The 23,819-nt window shown below is 35.5% G+C and overlaps 1 pseudogene; it reads left to right on the top strand.

Annotated features, from left to right (window-relative positions):
• The first annotated feature begins 8,415 nt into the window (after nucleotides 1–8,415).
• Nucleotides 8,416–10,213, top strand: LOC107909327 (cytochrome P450 83B1-like; annotated as a pseudogene).
• Nucleotides 10,214–23,819: the final 13,606 nt, after the last annotated feature.

Below are 23,819 nucleotides of genomic sequence, written 5' to 3'. Positions count from 1 at the left end.
TAAACTATAGTATATATAAAAAAATAAACGTACATATGGGCACATATATACATATATATATATAGAAGCAATTATATTAGTATAATAATAGTAATAATAATAATAATAATAATAATAATAATAATAATAATAATAATTAACTTAAATAATAAAAGTGCTAAAATGCGGACTAAATCGAAATAAAAAATGAAAAGGACTAAATTGTGACATTCGCCGAAAGAGGGGGACCAAAAAGGTAAATAGACCATAGCCCCAAAAGGCAGTGCTGCAGTGGACCAAAATGAAACCAAAATAAATCTCTGGGGCTAAATTAAAAATAAAAGAAAATAACAAAAAAGGGGCAAATTGCAATGTGCTTCAAAAGCGGAAGGACCGCGCACGTAAATAACCCACCCGCACAAAAAAACGCGGACCCTGGGTCGCGGGTTGGGTCGACGAGCGGGTTATAGGGCTAAAACGGCGCCGTTTTAAATGCTATAAAAACAAAAAAACCCCTAAATCTCATTCTAATCTGCTTAAAAAAATAAGAAATAAAAAAAACAAAAACTCTCCACCTCCCCCCCAACCATCCGAACGATCGCCTTCTTCGGCCTCCGCTGCGGCACCCCGTGGCCGACGGTCAACGCCGAGAAAGAAAGGCCCTTTAGCCCTCGTTGCGGAGTCCTTGAGAGCCAAGCTCTCTCAACCCGCGAGAAAGAGGGGAATCCTCAACCCCTTTCGGATCCGAATCGGAGACGGAGGAGAAGCCCTCCGACGGCGAAACCGTGGCGTTTCCCGGTGAGTCCCTTTTTATTTATTTTATTACTAATATTCTAAAAAGAAGTAGATAAAACAAAAGAAAAAAAGATCTTCTAAACAGAATGATAGAGAAAAAGAAGGGAAAACCTTCTCTGTTTTCTGCTTTGTATTTCTTTCTTTTAATGTTTTTTTTTCCAAAAATCGGGACTCTCGATTACAGTGATGAAGCCCCCTATTTCATTTTACAATATTCGGCTTTATAGCCAAAGAAAGCTAAATTTTTTCTGTCTAGTCTTGTCTGCTTCTGCTTTTCTTCTTGCGTGTTTGCAGGTGACCGTACGGCGGTGGCAGGAGGCGTCAGACGCACATGGTAGCAGGTGGCGCGGTGCTGGAGAGGCAGGGAAACCCTAGGGTTTTCTTTTTTGCTGAAGTTTGTTTATGTTTTGGGCCGTTTGGGCCATTGGTCTCTTTTTTTAAATTTTGGGCTAGGTTAATAATTTTGGGTTTGTTTGGGTTAGTTGGGCCTAGTGTATCTGTTTTGCTGGTATGGGCCCGGGCAAAATGGGCTTGTACAATTATTATTTTTAAATGGTATGATTTAAAATTTTTTAAATTGAAGTTAAAAAACCTTAAACAATTAAGGCTATTAATTAACTTTTTTAAGGGAAAAAAATTGTATATGGAGATTAAAAACTAATTAATGTCCTTTAAGAGGGTGATAATGGAGGGGGGGAATTTTTTTTTTCATATACAACCCTTTTTACTATTGAAATTATAAAACTGCATTACATTTTTTCTTGCCTTGAAACCATAAAAAATCATTAATTGAATTTATTAATGCAATTTCATATACAACTTTTTTTTTTCTCTGTTAAAATCATAAATGTCAAACCCTTCATTTTTCTTCATCTTCTTCGTCTCTTATTTTCTTGAGTGTTGAATTTTTTTCATCATCTTTTTCTCTTATTTTCTTTTCCTATTAAGTACTATAATAAGTAAATTAAATTTGAAAGTATTTTTTTTCCTTCTCAAATATTTAGTATTTCTTTATTGATATTGTGTTAATTTCTTCAAATTTTTCTTCTCATGCAACTGAAAGTTTAGAAGTCACTTTGTTCAAGGCTTGAAGAAGAACCAAACGATCATTGGTCTTCGGTAACCATAACATGTTGAAAAAAAATTAAAAATTACACTGGTGATGGTGGAGAGAAGGCAAAAAAAAAAATCCAGCCACAGATGCCGATCACCATGGTGCCAACACCAAAAAATACCGAAAAAAATTTAATTTTTTTTGTGCCGGCCACTTAGACGCCGACACCTAATAAAAAATATTTTTTTGAACCGGAAAATTCCTATATTTTTCAAAAAAGTACACAAAAAATACATACGGATGTCGACTATTGCATTGTCGACACTAAAAACATTTTTTTAAACCTTGACCCAATTATTAGGCAATCATTACACTGTGATTGACTCGAGTGCCGACCATCGGGATATCGACACCGCCCAACATTGTAGATTTTAGGTCATTTACGTCATAGTCTTTCAAGTTAGATCATTTTCGTAAATATTAAATTTTTTTTATATTAGTTGGGTAAAAAAGCTGCTCCTTTTTGTATTTTAATGGATAAATTACACTCCAAGTTCTTGGTTTTTTTTTCTTATTTCTAATTTTTACACTACAACCCAACACTTCCCACACTTTTATAATTTAGTTCATTCCTTAAATTAATTTCCCTAAATTCAAAATTTTTTAATTTCTTATAATATTCTAATTATATTCCCCATTAATATTAAAAATTCTATTTTATCTATTCCAGAGTATCAACTTGAATTGACACTGATCACATCTCGAAAAATGTCAAGGATGTTACATGTAATATGTCCATCTTTTAAACAATGTATCAAATATAATTTTTTAAATATTTTATAATTACATTAAATTCTATTTTAATTATTTAATTATTAAATTATTTTGTATTTTTTAATTATTTTTGATAATAATTACTTACATAAATTATATTAAATAAACATTTTATTAAATAACAAAAATTTAAACACATGTTGCACGCTAACTTCTGATTCTTGAACTTGTGAAGTTTTGTTGAATGGTTTGGAGGTGACCCTTTTATATAATGTCATTCATTCAAATGAAAGAGTGTTCATCTTACTTCATATTAATTTAATTAATAATAATATAAATTTTTATTATTTTTCTCTTAATTAACTAGCAAAAAATAATTATAATATAACAAATTCTAAATCAACCCAAATAAAATCAAACCCTAAAAATATATTATTTAAATTTAAAATGGCTACATATTCTTTTTAGAAAATTCAAAGCAAAAATCCAAGAAAAAAAAGATTATTTTCCGTCTAAATCAACCCAAATAAAATCCAACCCTCTAAATAAATGATTTAAAATTAAAATACGTATATATATATTATAGAAAATTCAAAGCAAAAAACCAAGCAATAGGAGAAAAAAACAACTTTATTTTTATAAATCATCCCAAATAAAATCCTACCTTTTAAATACATAATTTAAATTTAAAATAATTATATAGTTTTAAAAGAATTAAAGCAAAAGGAGAAAAAACAAAATACAAATTTTATTATTATTACTATTTTGATATAATAATAGGAGTTCTCTTTCATTTTGTGGTTTGAATTTACTCTTATTTGGGTCGGGATGATATTCAAGTAAAATTCTCCCTACAATATCGATTCTAAAATTCGAGTTTAGTCCAAATACCCGAATAAAAAATTTATTTTCACTTCTTTCGATCATTTGTTTGTATTATTTTTCTTTTAATTTGTGGAACATGTAATAGCATGGAGGCTGAACAATCCTTGCTAAACTTATTTTTTTAATCATCTGTTATCATTTTTAAGCTAAATACGTAATACGAAGCTTAAATTTCTACAATACATTGCATCTTTCATGATTCATACTATAGACGCAAAATGATTGAAACTTATTCTCCCTCGCTACTCCTGCTCCTGTCCATGAACACATATCTTAATTAACCACAATGGTGTTAGATCAATGGCAGCAGCAAATAAAACAAAATGAAGCTTCACCGAGCATAAGCTCAGAAAACAACAAGCAAAAACAATGAAACAAAATTGAAAGACTAAGAACAGCAAGTAACCGATGAAGCAAATCAATTTTTCATTGAAACTTTGAAATATAAGATGTTGCAAAAATAGTATGACAGTTACCTAAATGTAACTGCTCCCATCAATTTTAGCAAGTTGCAAAACAAAATAATACAAATTAAAGAGCTGAATAATTCAGCCATTACATCTATCAAATTCAAATCCTAACAACTCTAAGGTCTAGTTACATTCAAGCTTTGATAGCCTTACAAAATAATCAAAAGTAAACAAAAGAACCAAGTTGCTTCTGGTCCTGCTCGAATTCTGGTCTGCTACAGCTGCTGGTCTGCTTCTTGGCCTATTGTTGCATTGCAGTCCATGTTCAACACTCCTCCTTGGACTGTAGGCAACAAACACCAACTGATTCTCTAAGAGATTCAAACCTCATTGTACCAAGAGGCTTTGTCAAAATATCAGCCAATTAGTCTTGTGAGCTACAATGTGCAAGACTTACATCCTTTGATTGCACTGCCTCTCGAACAAAATAGAATTTGAGTTTAAAATGTTTTGTTTTACCATGAAAAACAACATTTTTGGAGATAACTATTGCTGATTGATTATCAACCATAATCTCAGTAGGCTCAAATTGTTCCTCATTCAAATCACACAACAATTTTCTAAGCCAAATAGCCTGGCTTACTGCTCCAGCTGCTGCTATGTACTCTACCTCAGCAATTGATTGAGCAACTGTTTGTTGCTTTTTAAAGCTCCAACAGAAAGCTCCTGAACCAAGTGTAAAAAGGTAGCCCGAGGTACTCCTCATATCATCAATCAAACCTCCCCAGTCACTGTCTGAATAGCCAGTCAATTTTAGCTTACTCCCTGACTTGAACATCATTCCAAACTTCAAGGTTCCTTTGACATACCTGAGGATTCTCTTTGCTGTCTTTAAATGTGATGTATTGCAGCTATGCATGAAACGAGATAACAGACTCACAGAATGCATAAGATCAGGCCTTGTTGCTGTTAAGTACAGCAAACATCCAATTAGACTCCTATACTCCCTTTCATCCACTTTTTCTTCATTTCCATAGCTGCTTAATTTCTGTCCTGTGACTAGAGGTGTACTCACTGGTTTGCAATTTTCCATGTGGAATTTAGTGAGTATCTTCAGGGCAAATGCATGTTGACTGATGAAAATACCCTGACCAATCTGACTCACCTCCATACCTAGGAAATAACTCATAATTCCCAAATCTGTCATATCAAACATGACTTGCATTTTCTCATTGAACTCTTGAATCAGCTCAATTTTGCTTCCAGTAACCAACAAATCATCCACATATATTGACAATATCAACAGTGTCTCATCTTTGGACTTCTTCACAAACAAAGTTGGTTCACTCAAGCTCTTTTCAAAGTTGAGTTTAGACAGATACTCATCAATTCTGTCATACCAGGCTCGAGGAGCCTGTTTCAAACCCACTTGACACCAATGACCTTCTTCTGTTCAGGTCTGTCCACTAGATCCCAAGTGTCATTCTTGTGGATCATATTGATTTCAGCCTCCATAGCTTTCTTCCAACTCTTGCTTCTAGCTGCCTCTTCATAGCTTGAGGGTTCAGCAATGGCTACATTGCATCTCTAGTAGATATCAGCAATGGACCTGGTCCCTCTCACAGGAGCATCATTAACATTGGCATTACTGACTTCACTTTCTGCCAATTCCAGGTTGCTATCACCTTTCTCTTCTTCAAACTGACTTGTATCTGAACCGTCAAAGTTCCAAAACCTTGTTTCATCAAATTTAACATCCCTACTTACCAAAATCTTCTTGGTCGAGGGATTAAATATTCTGTAGCCCTTCTTACAGCTACTATAGCCAACAAATATGCCAGCAATTGACCTCTTCTCAAGTTTGGTCCTTCTTTCTGCTGGTACAAGTACATAACATATGCAGCCAAACAATTTTAAGTGTGAGACAACATGTTTGAGACAATACCATGCTTCAAAAGGGGTCTTGTCCTTTACAGCATATGTTGGCAGCCTATTGAGCAAGTATACTGAAGTATTGACACCTTCAGCCCAAAAGATACCAGGAAGCTTGCTTTGGAACTACAAACACCTGGTCATGTTCATCACTGTCCTGTTCTTCCTCTCACTCACTCCATTTTACTGAGGAGTGTACACTGTAGTCAGCTGATGCTGGATTCCAGCCTGCTCACATAGCTTCTGGAATCTTTAAGACAAGTATTCTGAACCATTGTCTGTCCTTAAGGCCTTAATCTTGCAGCCTACTTAATTTTCTGCCCAAGCCTTAAACTTTGCAAACATTTCAAACACCTCTGACTTTTGTTTCATAAAGTAAACCCAGCAAAATCTGGTCAGATCATCGATAAACAATATAAAGTACTTACTGCCATTCAATGAAGGTGTCTTTATTGGTCCACAGACATCTGAGTGCACCAGCTCAAGTCTGTCTCGAGCCCTCTAGGCCTGGTTAGCTGAAAAGGGCAACCTAGCCTGTTTACAAAGCTGACACACCTCACAAACTGATTCACTTGCATTAACCTTCACCATGTCCTCTGTCATGCTCATTTTGTGTAGCAAATCGAGTGACTTGAGATTAACATGGCCAAACCTCTTGTGCCAAAGATCAGTATTGTCAACTGAGCTTGTATAGGCACTTTTCTCAAGCTGACTCACATCCATCATGAAGCATTTGTCTGCCATAGGTGCTGAGACTATCTCCCTACCATGAGCATCACTTATAACACAAGAATCATTCTTGAAAACTAGAGAATAACCTTTCTTGACTAACTAACCTACACTAAGTAGATTCTGATCAATTTCAGGCACATAAAGCACATCTGAGATAACTTTGTTACCTGATCCAGTGTTGATCAAACATTACCTCTGCCCTTTGCTTCAATTAAGTTGCCATTGCCTATCTCGACTTTCGAGACATAGTCCTTGTTAAGATCCTTGAACAGGCTCTCATCAATAGCTATGTGGTGTGAGCAACCACTGTCTACAAGCCAACTACATTTGCTGTTGACTGCAAAACATGAAGCAGTGAACACATGCTCCTTTTGAGCTTGCATATCCTCAGCAGTCTTGGCTTGTACTGGCTGAGCTTGAGCCTTCTCATGATTTCTACAAATCTTCTTATGATGGCCATACTACTTACAGCTTTTGCACTGTATGTCTGGTCTGGTCCAGCAAAATTTCTCCAGGTGATTCGTCTTCTTAGAGTGAATGCATGGTGGAAACCTCCTTCTGCCTGCTTCTCTGTTAGCTTCTTTCTTTTCTTTGTCCCTTCTTTCAAACCAAGGTTTCTTAGCTCTCTAATTTGAGCTAGAACCTTCTCTGGCTCTTGCTTGAAAAGCTCTTTCAGGGTTCTCCTCCTGTTTGCTCGAGTGCATAGAGAGAATTAACCAATTCAGACAAGGAAATGGTTGTAAGGTCCCTCGAGTCCTCCAGTGAGGAGATTTTTGATTCAAACCTCTCTGGAAGAGTGGTAATCACCTTCTCAACCACTCTACTGTCACTAAAATCCTCTCCTTGAAGTCTTATGTTATTGACAGTTGCCATAATTCTATCAGAATACTGTTTAATAGTTTCTGACTCCTTCATCTTTAAGTTTTCAAACTCCGTTCTCAGGTTGATGACTTGTTGCTGCCTGGTCTTGTCTGATACCATAAACTCCGCTTTCATCCTGCCCCATGCCTGCTTAGGAGAGTCACAGGCCATAACGCGAGTGAAGATAACATCAGACACACCATTCTGCAGACAGGCCATAGCTTTGTGCTTCTTGGCTCGTTCCTCACCATGTTGTCTGATCTGAGCAATGGTAGGATTTGCTCTTAATGGCGGTGGCTCGACATCACTTTCAACTGCAATCCAGAGGTCAAGTGCTTGGAGATATGTCTTCATCTTGACTACCCAAATGTGGTAGTTGTCTCCAGCAAATACTGGTGGTGGAGGAGGTGCAAAACTCATGCTGCTGAAACTGACTTTGCAAACATGATTCCAAATTGATTTTGAAAACTAAAACTTAAACAGCAGAGGTCCTCAAAGATAGGAGACTCTGATTACCATTTGTTAGATCAATGGCAGCAGCAAATAAAACAAAATGAAGCTTCATCGAGCATAAGCTCAGAAAACAACAAGCAAAAACAATGAAACAAAATTGAAAGACTAAGAATAGCAAGTAACCGATGAAGCAAATCAATTTTTCATTGAAACTTTGAAATATAAGATGTTACAAAAATAGTATGACAGTTACCTAACATATGTAACTGCTCCCATCAGTTTTAGCAAGTTGCAATACAAAATAATACAAATTAAAGAGCTAAATAATTCAGCCATTACATCTATCAAATTCAAATCCTAACAACTCTAAGGTCTAATTACATTCATGCTTTGATAGCCTTACAAAATAATCAAAAGTAAACAAGAACCGAGTTGCTTCTGGTCCTGCTCGAATTCTGGTCTGCTACAGCTGCTGGTCTGCTTCTTGGCCTATTGTTGCATTGCAGTCCATGTTCAACAAATGGTCAATGAACACCACAGGGTTACGGCTCTCAGTTTCTTATATAAGAGGGGGAGCATCCATCTCAACTTTCAAACAGATTCATTGAGTAGATTAGAATGGCAATAGTAGTGTTTCTGGTCTTTCTTCTACCACTCTCCTTGTTCCTGTTCATTCTCCTAAAACATGGCAATTCTAATCGTCTTCCCCCTAGCCCTCCTTCTCTTCCTTTGATTGGTCACTTACATATGCAGCTGTTTGATAACTCAGCCCCTCATATTTTTCTTTGGAAACTCTCTCAAAAGTATGGTTCTCTCGTGTACTTGCGATTTGGGTTGAAACCAATCCTTGTAGTTTCTTCAGCGAAAATGGCTAAAGAGGTTATGAAAACCCATGACCTTGACTTTTGCAGTAGACCTTATCGACGTTGTAGTCATAAATTATCTTATAATGCCTCGGATGTGGCTTTTTCACCATATAATGACTACTGGAGGGAGATGAGGAAAATTTGTGTTGTACATCTCTTTAGCGGAGTGCAACAGTATCGTCCCATCCGAGAAGATGAAGTTGATCGCTTGATTGAAAAAATATCCAAATTATCTGTTGATGCTAAACCTGTCAACTTGAGTGAAGCAATAATGTGCCTTTCCAGTACAATAATTTGTAGAATAGCCTTCGGCAAGAGGTATGACGAAGAAGGAGCCGAAAGAAGCAGATTCCATGATCTGCTTAATGAAAGTCAAGCCATATTATCAAGCTTCAATTTTTCTGACTACTTTCCTTACATGGGTTGGCTCGATAGATTCACTGGATTGCTTAGTCGTCTTGAAAAAACTTTCAAAGAACTTGATACTTTTAATCAACAACTCATTGATGAACATCTGGATCCTAATAGGCTAAAACCCGAACAAGAGGACATACTCGATGTGTTACTACAAACATGGAAGGATCACGACTTTTCATTTGATCTGACTATCGATCAGATAAAAGCTATTCTTATGGTCATTTCACCTTTACTCAACACTTTTATCTTTAATTAACTTTTGAGCTTCACACTTAGTACATATATATAACCCATTGATTTTCTTGCAGAACTTGTTTATAGCTGGAACAGACACATCCGCAGCCACTATAATATGGGTGATGAGCTTCTTAATGAAAAATCCTAAATGTTTGAAGAAAACTCAAGCAGAAGTAAGGAATTTGATTGGAAAAAAAGGTTTTGTAAATGAATATGATACTCGAGATTTGACTTACTTAAAAGCTGTGATAAAAGAAACATTTAGATTGCAACCAATAGCTCCATTGTTAGTGCCACGAGAAACACTCCGAAAGTGCAACATCTGGGTACGATATACCTGCCAAAACCTTGGTTTATGTGAACGCGTGGGCAATAGGAAAAGACCCTGAAACTTGGGAAAATCCTGAAGAGTTTTATCCTGAAAGGTTCATTGGTAGTCCCATTGACTACAAAGGGCAACACTTTGAGCTCATTCCATTTGGTGCTGGTAGAAGGGTTTGTCCTGGAATGCTTATGGGAGTTGCAGTAGTGGAACTTGCCCTTGCTAATCTTCTTTACAAGTTCGATTGGGAAATGCCGATTGCGATGACAAAAGAACACATAGACTTTGATGCACTACCTGGTCTCGCTACACACAAAAAAAATGCTCTTATCCTTGTGGCTAGGAAGATTTATGATTAAACAATCCCTGCCTTTGTGATAGTTACTTGTTTACTGCTTGCTTATGAATAAGGTCTTCAGTAACACTGTGGCTTTGATATGCAATATGAAAATCACTTGAAAGAATAAGTTATGAATAAAACTCTCAATTATATATATATATATATGTATATATTCTCTTTTGCAGCAATAAGGGACAACAGGTGCCAATAATCAATTAGAGGTGTGGCCTCAATCAACACAAAGGGTTGTTTAGGTTTCTATTCCAATATAATTTCTTTGATTGACATTGGTGTTAGGGGTGGAGTGAAACTATCTAAAAAAAACCCACTAAAACACTGAAAAATAATAAAATTAAAATAATAATTTCATTGTATTAAAAAGAATTTCATAAAGTCATGTTTAAAAAATTTCTCAATTTACGGATTTTTTTATCAAAATTATACAAACTTTGATCTAATATTAATGTAAGATATACAATTTAATTTTATATAATTATATCCATAAAATTTTGATTTGATTCCGTTTCTATAAATTATTAATACAATTATTGTTATTTAAAATTCATATTTAGTGCCTCCAATAAAATTTACTTAAAAATCATGCAAGGCATAAAGGGCAACAGAGAACACTCAAGACTACCCACATGAATTTACTATATACATCTAATATACAAAAAATCAACCACTCATTTATCAGTTCATTTCATTAAAGCTAAGTTAACATTTAGTATATAAGAGCTGAATTTGCAATATTACCTTTTCTTTTAAATCACCTTTTTCGGTGAAAATAGAGAGTATCATCAAAATTTTAATAATTTTATAAAATTCTTCGAGACAAATAGAATATTAGAATCTAGAATTTAGAAGGGACCTCACGGTATTATAACCTAAGCTAAATCCTTGTCTTGAAGAACGTATAATTAAAATGTAAGGTTAAATAAATTTTTGGGTCTGAACTTAATAACTATTCTCGTATTAAAATTTGAGGTTTTTTTTTTGTTTAAGTTAAGTCTTGAATTTATAAATTTTTTTTATGTTGGGATCTGAATGTTAAGTTAATCTCTAAATTTGGTAATTGTTCTCACATTGAGGTCTGAATTTTTTTTCAAGTTAATCATTGATATTTTCTTGAAACCGTAAAGTTTAAACTCTAATATGAGAACAATTGATACATTTAGAGACAAACTTGAAAAAAAAATATTTAAGCCCTAATGTGGAAACAATATCATAATTCAAGTTACATTATAAAAATAATTATCAAATTTAGAAGCTAATTGAATAAAACAAACTTAATGTAAAAATTGTTGTTAAGTTTTCGTGCGATATAATCGTAAAATATATCATAAAAAATAATAAAACATGTGTTAAAATTTATGTTTGAGAAAACCAATAAAACTTGCAGATAACTTATATGGTCACGTGATAAAAATAAAGAAACAAAGATATGCGTATGTTATAAACCTTTTATGGATATGCTGTATCCAATTAAGATTCCCAATCTTTACATATGAAATTCTAAATCTTTAGTTACATATTTTATGTAATTAATTTGGTTAATTTATGAAAGTGCACCACTAATTTTGCCATATTTATTGAATTTTGTACAGGAATGCAATTTGGGGCTAAACAGAAGAAAAATGAAACAATTGGGCTAGATTGAAAAAAGAAGCAAAGAAGGAGGGCCAAAGAAGAAGTTTTCCAAGATTAATTAGCTGAAATTTTTGAGTTAGTGGGAGAATATTTTGGGATTTATTTTATTATGAGATATTTTTCCTTAATTTCCTATGACTAGTTGGCTCCTAATTTAGTAAATCCTCTAGTATAAATAGAGCTTGTATTGTTCATCATTTCATCAATCAAAAAATATTAAGCTCTTGTCTTTCAATACATTCTCTCTTTTCTCACGTAGTATTGTTGTTTCTTTAGTTTCCTTTCCTTCAATTTTTTCCAGTAGCTAATTACCAAATCAAGCCATTTGTAATTTCTTTTTTTTTTCAATTCTTTTCCAAATAGTCAACCACCCACTTTAATATATTCCAACCCCCATACTCAATCACATCACCCATCTTTTCACCCATTTATCTTAATTAATTTATCAAATACCAACATGTCCCAAACCTTAGCCAACTAAACCCATTTTCAGCTTTAGGCCGAAATTAGCTTCGTCAAAACCCGTGAGTTACGAACCCGAGCCATTTAACTCCTAAAATTTCAGTACTTATTACTTCTCCGGATTAAGAGTGTGATTTTGTCAGCTCATAAAGTCAGATAAACACTAAGTCAAAAAAGACGTCGTTTGATTTAGTGTGGTTAGACGTACAGTTGGAATTCCGAAAAGAACGTTTCCAATCGATTTCCTGTGAACACATTGGCGTGCCAAGTGGAGATTGCTGTTTGGTTCCGTCAAGGGAAGTAGTAACCGGATTTAAATGTCCCACGCGGTTGAGCACATTGGTTCGAGCTAGGCTCTTCTAGAACGCAAAGCTGCTGGAGTTCTAAATCACGAACATTTCGTGGTTGTTCGATCGGTAAGGGTTAGTTATTGGACGTTTCATAACTAATTTACACAAAGAAGAGTTGCTGTCCGAGGCGTCCTTGGTAGCTATAACTAGCTTATTGGAAAAGAGGAGTTCATCCAATTTCGAGGATCAGTTCAAAGACGAGGAAAATTCGTGTCTAAAGCTGAGCTTATTCTAATTAATTTTTCTTAATATTTATTTCACGGTTTTTATTATTCTGTTTTCAACCTTTACTTTTGACGTTATTTTTCTGTTAATTTTAGGTTTTCAAATTTTTATCCCCCTGAACGTCTTGGGCACGACAGCTGCCCCAACATAAATCTGGTCAAGCGAGCAACAATTTACAGTAAACCAGTCTCTGAGGGATCGACCCTACTCCCTATACTGCATAATTTGCAAATTAAGGCGTAGGTTTATATTGGTGGATTCGACACCCATCAGTTTTGGCGCCGTTATCGGGGACTGGCAATACTTATAATTGTTTAAATTATCTTCATGACCAGATCTTCATCCGGAGATCTCGAATACGACCCAGAGATCGAAAAATCAGCACGAGCACGACGAAAAGAAACAGACGCTCTTAAACGTGCAAGTAAATAAGAAGTTGAGCTAGGACAAGGGCTCTTAGAAACCGACATTGAAAAGTTGAGACTAGCAATTCGAGCAGAAGCAATTCGACGTGGAAAATAAGTCGAAGTGGTTGATCCTGAGACCGAACCACTTCCTGCAACAAAAGAAGTAGAAGACAACCTCGGTGAACTAGAAAGGATGGCGAACCGAACCATTCGTCAACTAGCCGCTGCTCCCAACAAGCAAACACTGTTATGCATCAACTATCCAATCGGAGAAACCCCATTCGAGTTGAAGTCAGGCCTGATCCACCTTTTGCCCACTTTTCGAGGCTTGAAGAATGAGAATCCACATACCCACTTGAGAGAATTCCACATGGTCTGCTCAAGCATGAAACCACAAGGAGTAACCGAAGATGAAATTAAACTTCGGGCCTTTTCTTTTTCTTTAGTTGATACAGCAAAAGAATGGTTATTTTACTTACCTCTAGGTTCTATTACAACGTGGGATGACTTATCTCGTGTATTTCTTGATAGATTCTTTCCAGCATCGCGAGCAGCTGAACTTAGGAGAGACATAGTGGGAATTCGCCAAATGGAGAGTGAATCGCTCTACGACTATTAGGAGCGGTACAAAAAACTGTGTGCAAGTTGTCCTCAACACGGTTTGACCGAACAATCACTTCTTCAATATTTCTACGAGGGTTTGCTCCCTATGGAAATGAAAATGATTGACGCTGCTAGTGGAGGGGCGCTCGTCAATATGACTCCTCAAAGGGCAAGAGAACTGATATCCACTATGGCGGCAAATTCTTAATAGTATCGGCCAAATTCAGAACCCACAAGACGGGTTAATGGGGTAAACGTTTCATTCTTAGAAGATAAATTGGATAAGCTCACTAATGTTGTTCAATCTATGCTTACAAAAAAGAAGAATCGGACCCAACTGTGTGGGATATGTACTACGTCTAAACATCAGACGGATTTGTGCCCAATCCTTAACGAAAATTTAACGGCACATGTCAACGCTGTCGGAGGTTTTCCGGGACCTCCACAAAGACGCTATGGTCATTTCTCCAACACCTACAATCTCAGGTGGAAAGATCATCCCAACTTGAATTACGGAGCTAATCCCCGATATAATTCGTCATATCAACCGAGACCTTTGCAACCACCGCAACTGCCACCCAAGCTGAGCACATATCTAGAAGCTATTATGGAAAGACTTGCCGTCGATGCTGTGAAATATCAACAGAGGACAGATGCATCAATTCAGGAGTTAACTAATCAAGTTAGTAAACTCTCGATAGCAGTTAATCGTTTGGAATCTCAAGGTAAATTACCTTCCCAGACAGAGTTGAATCCTTGGCAAAATGCAAGTGCAATAACTCTTCGTAGTGGAAAAGTTCTGGAAACAGTTCCAGACAAAAGTCATGGGCAAGACAACGAACGGAAAAAATAGATCTCTGATCCAAAAGCCAGACCGGAATCAGAAATTCAGAAACCAGTTGTGGTGCCACCTCCTTTTCCAGCGAGACTCGCGAAGGATAAGAAAGAAAAAGGAGGAAAAAGAAATCCTTGAAATGTTCAGGAAAGTGGAGGTGAATATCCCTTTGCTCGACGCCATCAAACAAATCCCTCGTTATGTGAAATTTCTCAAGGAATTGTGCACTAGAAAAAGGAGGTTAATAGGTAATGAAAGAGTTAATGTAGGAGAAAATGTCTCCGCGGTACTACAAAAGAAAGTTCCGCCTAAATACAAGGACCAAGGTATGTTTGCTATTTCTTGTGAGATAGGTAATGTAGGCATTAAGAAAGCCATGTGTGATTTAGGGGCTTCAATTAATGTTATGCCTTATCCTATATATAAGTTGATTAATGCGGGTCCTTTGAAAAAGACAGGAGTAATAATCCAGTTGGCAGACAGGTCAGTCATCTATCCCGAAGGGTTGCTTCAAGACATCCTTGTTAAAGTTAACGAATTAGTTTTCCCTGCATATTTCTACATTATTAATATGGAGGACGATAACTGAACTAATTCGTCTGATATTTTGCTTGGAAGGCCATTCTTAAGTACCGCAAGCGCAAAAATTGATGTTCAAAGTGGAACATTGACAATGGAGTTTGATGGCGAAATCGTGAAATTCAATGTCTACGAAGCCATGAGTCATCCTAACTCATTGTCAAATATTTCCAGCATCGATCGTATAGATTGTTTAACTCAAAATTATTTTGAATATCATGACTTTGATGAGTTGGAAACTGTCCTTTACAGAAGCATTGACATGGATGTATTGAGTCGTCTTGAGGAGTTAGCAGTTATAGAAGATCCGTTGCGATAAATTGTCAAACACTTGGAGACTCAACCATCGTCGACGAGTCGAGGTAACCATCTTGAACTATTACCTTCCCAAGTTAAAATGTTGCCTTTGATTTTGTAGCCACCAACCTTGGAGCTTAAAGCATTACCAGACCACCTCAAGTATGTCTTTTTGGGAGAGAAAGATACCTTACCGGTAATAGTGTCAAACAGACTAACCAAAGACGAGGAGGAAAGTCTAGTTCGAGTTCTGAAGGATTATAAGGAAGCTATTGGTTGGACAATAGCCGACATAAAAGGACTAAATCCGTCCACTTGTATGCACAGAATTTCCATCGAAGATAACACGAAACCAAAGAGAGATGCTCAGAGACGCCTTAATCCACCCATGACGGAGGTAGTAAAGAAGGAGATCCAGAAAATGTTGGATGCTGAAATGATATACCCGATCTCTGACAGTGATTGGGTTAGCCCAGTTCATGTCGTGCCCAAGAAAACTGGCGTGACAGTGGTGCAAAATTCATCAGGAGAGCTAGTTCCTACTCGAGTCCAGAATGGATGGAGGGTTTGCATCGATTACAGAAAGTTGAATGTAGCTACCCGGAAGGACCATTTCCCACTTCCCTTCATCGATCAAATGCTCGAGCGATTAGCTGGTAAGACCCATTATTGTTGTCTCGATGGATATTCAGGATTTTTCCAAATTCCGGTGGCACCAGAAGATCAAGACAAAACAACTTTCATGTGCCCCTTTGGAACGTTTGCGTATAGACGAATGTTGTTTGGACTCTGTAATGCTCTGGCCACCTTTCAGAGATGCATGGTAAGCATATTCTCCGATTACGTCGAGAAAATCATTGAAGTCTTCATGGATGACTTCACGGTGTACGGTAACTCTTTTAATGAATGTTTCGATAATCTTGCTAAGATATTACAAAGATGCCTAGAATTTAATCTTGTTTTAAATTATGAAAAATGTCGCTTCATGGTTGACAAAGGATTAATTTTAGGCCATATAGTTTCCTCAGAATGTATTAAGGTTGATAAAGCAAAAACGGATATTATTAACTCATTACCTTACCCCACATCTGTGAGGGAATTTCGTTCGTTTCTTGGGCATGCAGGATTTTACAGATGATTCATAAATGACTTCTCAAAGATCGCGCAACCGCTTTGCAGTCTGTTACAGAAGGATAAAGAATTTAAATTTGACCAGACTTGTACAGATGCATTTGACATACTGAAGTAGAAATTGGTCTCCGCCCCTATAGTACAACCACCAAATTGGAACTTCCCCTTTGAAATTATGTGTGATGCAAGTGATCGAAGTGTGGGAGCTGTTTTTGGCCAAAGAATAGGGAAAGAGCCTCATGTTATCTACTACGCTTCGAAAACCTTGGATGCTGCCCAAAGCAATTACACAACTACCGAGAAAGAATTATTAGCTGTTGTGTTTACTTTAGATAAATTTATATCTTACCTGTTGGGAACTAAAGTAATTATCTTTTCTGATCATGCAGCTTTGAAGTATTTAATAGGGACGAATGAGGCAAAACCTCGACTGATCAGGTGGATTCTACTTCTGCAAGAATTTGATTTTGAAATTCGAGATAAAAAAGGATACGAAAACTTAGTAGCTGACCATCTGAGTCGATTACCGATTCAAGTAGACGACACACCATTGAAAGACAACTTCCCAGATGAAAACCTATTTTTAGCAAATACGGTTCATCCTTGGTACGCAGATATAGTAAACTATCTTGTCACAGGTACTATACCTTCAGAATTACCAAGGTCTAAAAAAGATAAGATTAAAAAGGACGCTCGATATTACATTTGGGACGATCCTTACCTATGGAAGCATTGCTCCGATCAGGTAATCCGACGGTGTGTAGCAGAAACAGAGGTACAGTCTATCTTAACTTTTTGTCATTCTTATGCATGTGGAGGACACTTTGGACCCAAACGCACCGCACATAAAATTCTAGAGTGTGGACTATTTTGGCCAAATATATTTCGTGATGCCTTCTTATTCTGTAAAACCCATGAAAAATGCCAAAAAGTCGGTAACCTTAGTCGACGAAATGAGATGCCCCTTACTCCTATCCATATTTGTGAAATTTTTAATGTGTGGGGCATCGATTTTATGGGTCTTTTTATTTCTTCTTTCGGTAATTTTATATACTCTTAGCTGTTGATTACGTTTCTAAGTGGATAGAGGAAAAGGCTACTCGCAATGATAATGCTAAGACTGTGGTTGACTCTCTTAAAAGTTCTATCTTTTCCAGGTATGGCACCCCACGAGAATTAATCAGCGACAGGGGAACTCATTTCTGCAATAAACTCGTAAGTGCACTTATGGAAAAATATGGAGTGACTCAACGAATTGCCACTGGCTACCATCCACAAACAAACGGACAAGCTGAAGTGTCAAATCAAGAAATCAAGTCCATACTGGAGAAGACTGTTAAACCTAACAGAAAGGATTGGAGCTTGAGACTAAACAACGCACTTTGGGCTTATAGGACAACTTACAAGGGTCCATAGGCATGTCACCTTATCGACTTATTTTTGGTAAACCGTGCCATCTCCCGGTCGAATTAGAGCTTAAAACATTTTGGGCAGTTAAGCAGTGTAATATGGAGATGGAGACTGCAGGAAGAGCTCGAAAGTTGGACATTTAGGAACTCGAGAAAATTAGAAACGATGCATATGAAAATGCTCGAGTTTATAAAGAAAAGACGAAGGCGTTCCACGATAAGATGATCACTAGGAAGCGGTTTTCAATAGGACAAAAAGTTCTCCTATACGACTCCACCTTAAAAATTTTCGCTGGTAAGCTTCGATCCAAATGGATAGGTCCATTTACTATCACTAATTTATTCTCAAATGGTGCAGTGGAAATTCAAAGTGAAGAAACCCGGAAGTGCTTTAAGGTGAATGGAAAACGATTGAAACCCTTCTACGAGAATTTTCAAACGTACACGATTGAGGAGATTATTCTCAAGGAGCCCGAAAATTGAATAACAGGTCGTCAGCTAACGACGTTAAACATAGCGCTGTTGGGAGGCAACCCAAAATTTCTTTTCCTTTATGCAAATAAAATTTTTGGTAAAATGGAAAATGAAAATGCATGTCGAGGATTAGTTCTGTCTAAGGAAAGACTTGGTACTTAAGTATGTCCATTGTGACTCACCTCTCTTTCCCTGGAACTTACTTGGCACATTCATCACTACTGTTTTACCAAATCTCGTAATCTTGGTTTTTAATAATTTATTTCTCGAGTTTATAGCTTAGCTAATAAATTTGAAAAAAAAAACATTTTAATTTTCCTATTATTATTATTATTATTATTTATTTTTACTATTTTATTTTATTTTCATTTTTATTTTTACAGGAAACATTCCAAGACAAAATTAAATTCCACATGTCAACCCACAAAATTCTTTTTATTTCAGCCAAGGCCCACTTTATCTACGAGACCACCCTCCACGACATTGAAATACATGATGAGTTTCTTTTTTCTCTCTTTCTCCTACTTATCTTTACTTTTATTCTTCAAATTACATTGGGACAATGTAAAATAAGTAGGGGGAGGGAAACAGAAATTGGTTCTAATATGATTATCTGTCATCGCTATTTTTGCATGTTTTTGGTAAAAGGTAAAATTTTTCTTTTGATAAATTGGGATGCTACACTTATGGTTTGACCTATTTAGCTATTTAATTCTTTACACATGGAACTTTTCAATAACTTAGACTTAGTGGGTAAGAAATTTTTAGGAATTATAAGTTTGCTTGACTGCCTACTTTTTATCATAAGTCAAAAAAAAAAAATACTCCTCTGATACGAATGTTAAGAGTGAAAAATTGGGGTTGTACATCGGGCTGAGTAATCGAAACATGGTGCTTGGGTTGTCATCATGTCTCGTGTAAAAAGGTTCGTGTGGCTGCCCAATTTCTTTGCACTCACTCCGCTAACAAGTTATCATGAGTAGGGCGAAATAACCCGCTTAGAGACGTCCGAATTGAGTAACCAGAATATGGTGCTTGGGTTGTCATCATGTCTCGCGTCAAAAAATTCGAAAATGCCCTAAGTACAAAAATAATAAAATGAAAGGTAAGCCTATCAAGCTCTCATAAATTCTGAAATATATTTACTTACTTCTTAGGCTAGGCTATTTGAGATGTTAATGTGCTAGGATTAAATTGTTGAAATGTGCAAACCATGAGGGTCAAGTCCTATTTTGGAGAAAATTTTTCCTTTTGCAGATACATACAAAATGCTCGAGGACTAGCATAAGCTAAGTAGGGGGAATTGATTAAATACTAAAGTTACATATTTTATGTAATTAATTTGGTTAATTTATGAAAGTGCACCACTAATTTTGCCATATTTATTGAATTTTGTGCAGGAATGCAATTTGGGGCTAAATAGAAGAAAAAGGAAAAAATTGGGCTAGATTGAAGAAAGAAGCAAAGAAGGAGGGCCAAAGAAGAATTTTTCCAAGATTAATTAGCTGAAATTTTTGAGTTAGTGGGAGAATATTTTGGGATTTATTTTATTATGAGATATTTTTTCTTAATTTCCTATGACTAGTTGGCTCCTAATTTAGTAAATCCTCTAGTATAAATAGAGCTTGTATTGTTCATCATTTCATCAATCAAAAAATATTAAGCTCTTGTCTTTCAATACATTCTCTCTTTTCTCACGTAGCATTGTTGTTTCTTTAGTTTCCTTTCCTTCAATTTTTTCCAGTAGCTAATCACCAAATCAAGCCATTTGCAATTTCTTTTTTTTTTCAATTCTTTTCCAAATAGTCAACCACCCCACTTTAATATATTCCAACCCCCATACTCAATCACATCACCCATCTTTTCACCCATTTACCTTAATTAATTTATCAAATACCAACATGTCCCAAACCTTAGCCAACTAAACCCATTTTCAGCTTTAGGCCGAAATTAGCCTCGTCAAAACCCGTGAGTTACGAACCCGAGCCATTTAACTCCTAAAATTCCAGTACTTATTACTTATCCGGATTAAGAGTGTTATTTTGTCAGCTCATAAAGTCAGATAAACACTAAGTCAAAAAAGACGTCGTTTGATTTAGTGTGGTTAGACGTACAGTTGGAATTCCGAAAGGAACGTTTCCAATCGGTTTCCTATGAACACATTGGCGTGCCAAGTGGAGATTGGTGTTTGGTTCCGTCAAGGGAAGTAGTAACCGAATTTAAATGTCCCACGCAGTTGAGCACATTGGTTCGAGCTAGGCTCTTCTAGACCGCAAAGCTGCCGGAGTTCTAAATCACGAACGTTTCGTGGTTGTTCGATCGGTAAGGGTTAGTTATTGGACGTTCCATAACTAATTTACACAAGGAAGAGTTAGTGTCTGAGGCATCCTTGGTGGCTATAACTAGCTTATTGGAAAAGAGGAGTTCATCCAATTTCGAGGATCGGTTCAAAGACGAGGAAAATTCGTGTCTAAAGCTGAGCTCATTCTAATTAATTTTTCTTAATATTTATTTCACGGTTTTTATTATTCTGTTTTCAACCTTTACTTTTGACGTTACTTTTCTGTTAATTTCAGGTTTTCAAATTTTTATCCCCCCGAACGTCTTGGGCGCGACAGCTGCCCCGACATAAATCTGGTCAAGCGAGCAACAATTTACAGTAAACCAGTCTCTGAGGGATCGACCCTACTCCCTATACTACATAATTTGCAAATTAAGGCGTATGTTTATATTGGTGGATTCGACACCCATCACTTATTGTTTGCAAATTATTGTGTCCGATTGTCATCTTCAATTGGTTGGAGATTGAAATATATAACCAGGCGGGTTGTAATGTTATAATTTTTCACATTTGGTATATGTGATGTTGAGATTATTTTGGCACATTAGAGCTTACCCAAAATTTGAAAGATTGGACGTTCATTTTACAGATAGTTGCATAGATGATAACATTATAGTATTAGCTAGTAAACGACGTAAGTGGAAGATTACCAAATTCATTTGTTAAAGCCATGCACGCGTCCTTTTCTCTTTCCCACCTTGGGTCTTGGAGAATATTCAAAAAATTCATATCTAAAATTTAATTTGGATATTGGAAATATAGCACATAATTAACTAAAAGTTTTAATTATTATTATTTTTAATATAATCGCAGAGTTCTTCATTCATTTCACTATATGAGATTAATCTTATTTAGACTAAAATGATATTTAAATTCAATTAATTTGAACCATTTTATAAATCAATTATTATTTTTTTGAATCTTTTAAATTTAATACTTTAATCAATTTCTAATCTAATCAGTTTGATTGATTAGACAAATTCAATTATAAAAAACTTTAACACAAACAAAAATGAGTTAGAAGAATGTCGTAGTCATAACAATTACATATATTTTTTCAAATAAACAATATAGAAATTCATAAATTTGTATTATAAATAATTGCATCTCTTTCTTAAGAAAAACATTTATAACCGGGTGGAAATTTTTTATTTTGGATAAAATGAAAATCCTTTTAATTGACGTATATGAAAGAGAGGAAATTAGAGCGAAAAAGAAGAAAAGGAAATATTTATGTCATATTTTTATTATTTTTATATCATTATTGTTTTAATGTATTAATTTTCTTTATATATATTAGCATCACATCACATATATTAGACATAAATATTATATATATTATTAATCGGGTGAAATACTTAAAAATGTTGAATTTTTTTTAAAAAATTATCGGATTAGGCCGATTTTGGAAAAATTATGACATTAGGTCGAAATAAGGAAAGCACTTTTAGCTGGAAGCGTTTTTAGCAGATTTACAGGAAAACACTTTGTAACACCCTAGGCAAATCCCACATCAGCAAAGCACAAGAGAGACCTGGGCTATATAAAGGGGTAGCAACACTTAAGAGGTAAAAGACATTTTGGGGTTGTATGAGCACTCCCAAGAACAAAGCCGTGAAGGCCATGTGCGCTTAAAGCGGACAATATTTTACTGGGCTAAGTGTTAGCTATGATATTTAAAAATGTAATACCCCTCACGTGGTTCGATCGTCAAACTTGTGTTATAGGATGCTACAACAACTATAGGAACTTATACACATGCATTTACAGTTTTAATTATGAGCAACAACTACCACTAACAACATCTAAAGATGAAATCATGAATAATCAACATATGATGAACATTGGAAATAGAATTATTCAAGAAAAAGGGACCAATCTAAATTTTTTTGAAATACAACGTAAGTATCAATATTGTTTTAGCTCTCTACCTATTTTGGTTAAAACATTTTATTGATACCTTGGTAGGGGTATCAATATTTTTATCACAAGTACCGATACTCGTGATTGGGTATCGATACCAAATTGGGTTATTGTCGATTCTTGAAAATGTTCCATTCTTATGGTATCGATATTTTGGTCATAAGTATCGATACTTTTACTTAGAATGCCAAAAATTTCATAAGTTAAAATGTTCTTCATGCTCAAAACAATATTCTTACTCAACATACAACTAATGTCTAATTTAATTGAACCTAATAACATCTTTTAATCATTTGTCATGCCATATCAATACATTTTCATCGAGAATACCTAACATGTATTATCAACCTCAATCTCAAACATCAAAATGTCCATAAGCGAAATCGAAAAGCATCTTCAACATTCCATCAATCTAATCCCAAAATAGTAATAATAAAATAATGATAATAACTAAAACTAAAACTCTGACCCACATTGCCTTTATTCAAAATGTCCAAAAATTATAGAACCACATACCCAAAAGTTATTACTTTGCTTAGATCACATCTTTTGCCGCTCCACTCACACCGAAAGAGCTATTTATCTATAAAATTTTAACGTAGAGTGCGTGAGCTTAAAATAAGATCAGTGAATGTTAAGAATTACCACAAAAAATACACAACATCATAAGTTAAGCAAGAGCATACTAGGGCACATTTACAACCATATTTTCGCCAAGTCAAAATAACATTTTCATGCTTCATTAATTCATAAAACTAACATATACTCTCACATGCAATTATGCACAACATAATTCATATAATTCATTTAATGGTAGTTTGGCAACTTGAGAATATGAAACATAAAAGTGGGCTCTATCACCACACATTGGATAAACGGATCTCCATCACATCAAAGACTCAAAGAGTCCAACATGTCCCATAAGTATAGCATAAAGCTAAACACTCTCTAACACACCAAGATGCCCCGATAAATAGAGCTTAGCTCAACATTCTCTTATCTCTCCAATTTGTCTTGGGGCCTCAACGCCCAAATAAAAAAAACAAAAACAAATGTGAGTACTCACAATCCTATGG

The sequence above is a fragment of the Gossypium hirsutum genome, chromosome D03 (genome assembly GCF_007990345.1).
Source record: "Gossypium hirsutum isolate 1008001.06 chromosome D03, Gossypium_hirsutum_v2.1, whole genome shotgun sequence".
Classification (NCBI taxonomy): domain Eukaryota; kingdom Viridiplantae; phylum Streptophyta; class Magnoliopsida; order Malvales; family Malvaceae; genus Gossypium; species Gossypium hirsutum.
This window is presented reverse-complemented; position numbering and strand designations above follow the sequence as displayed.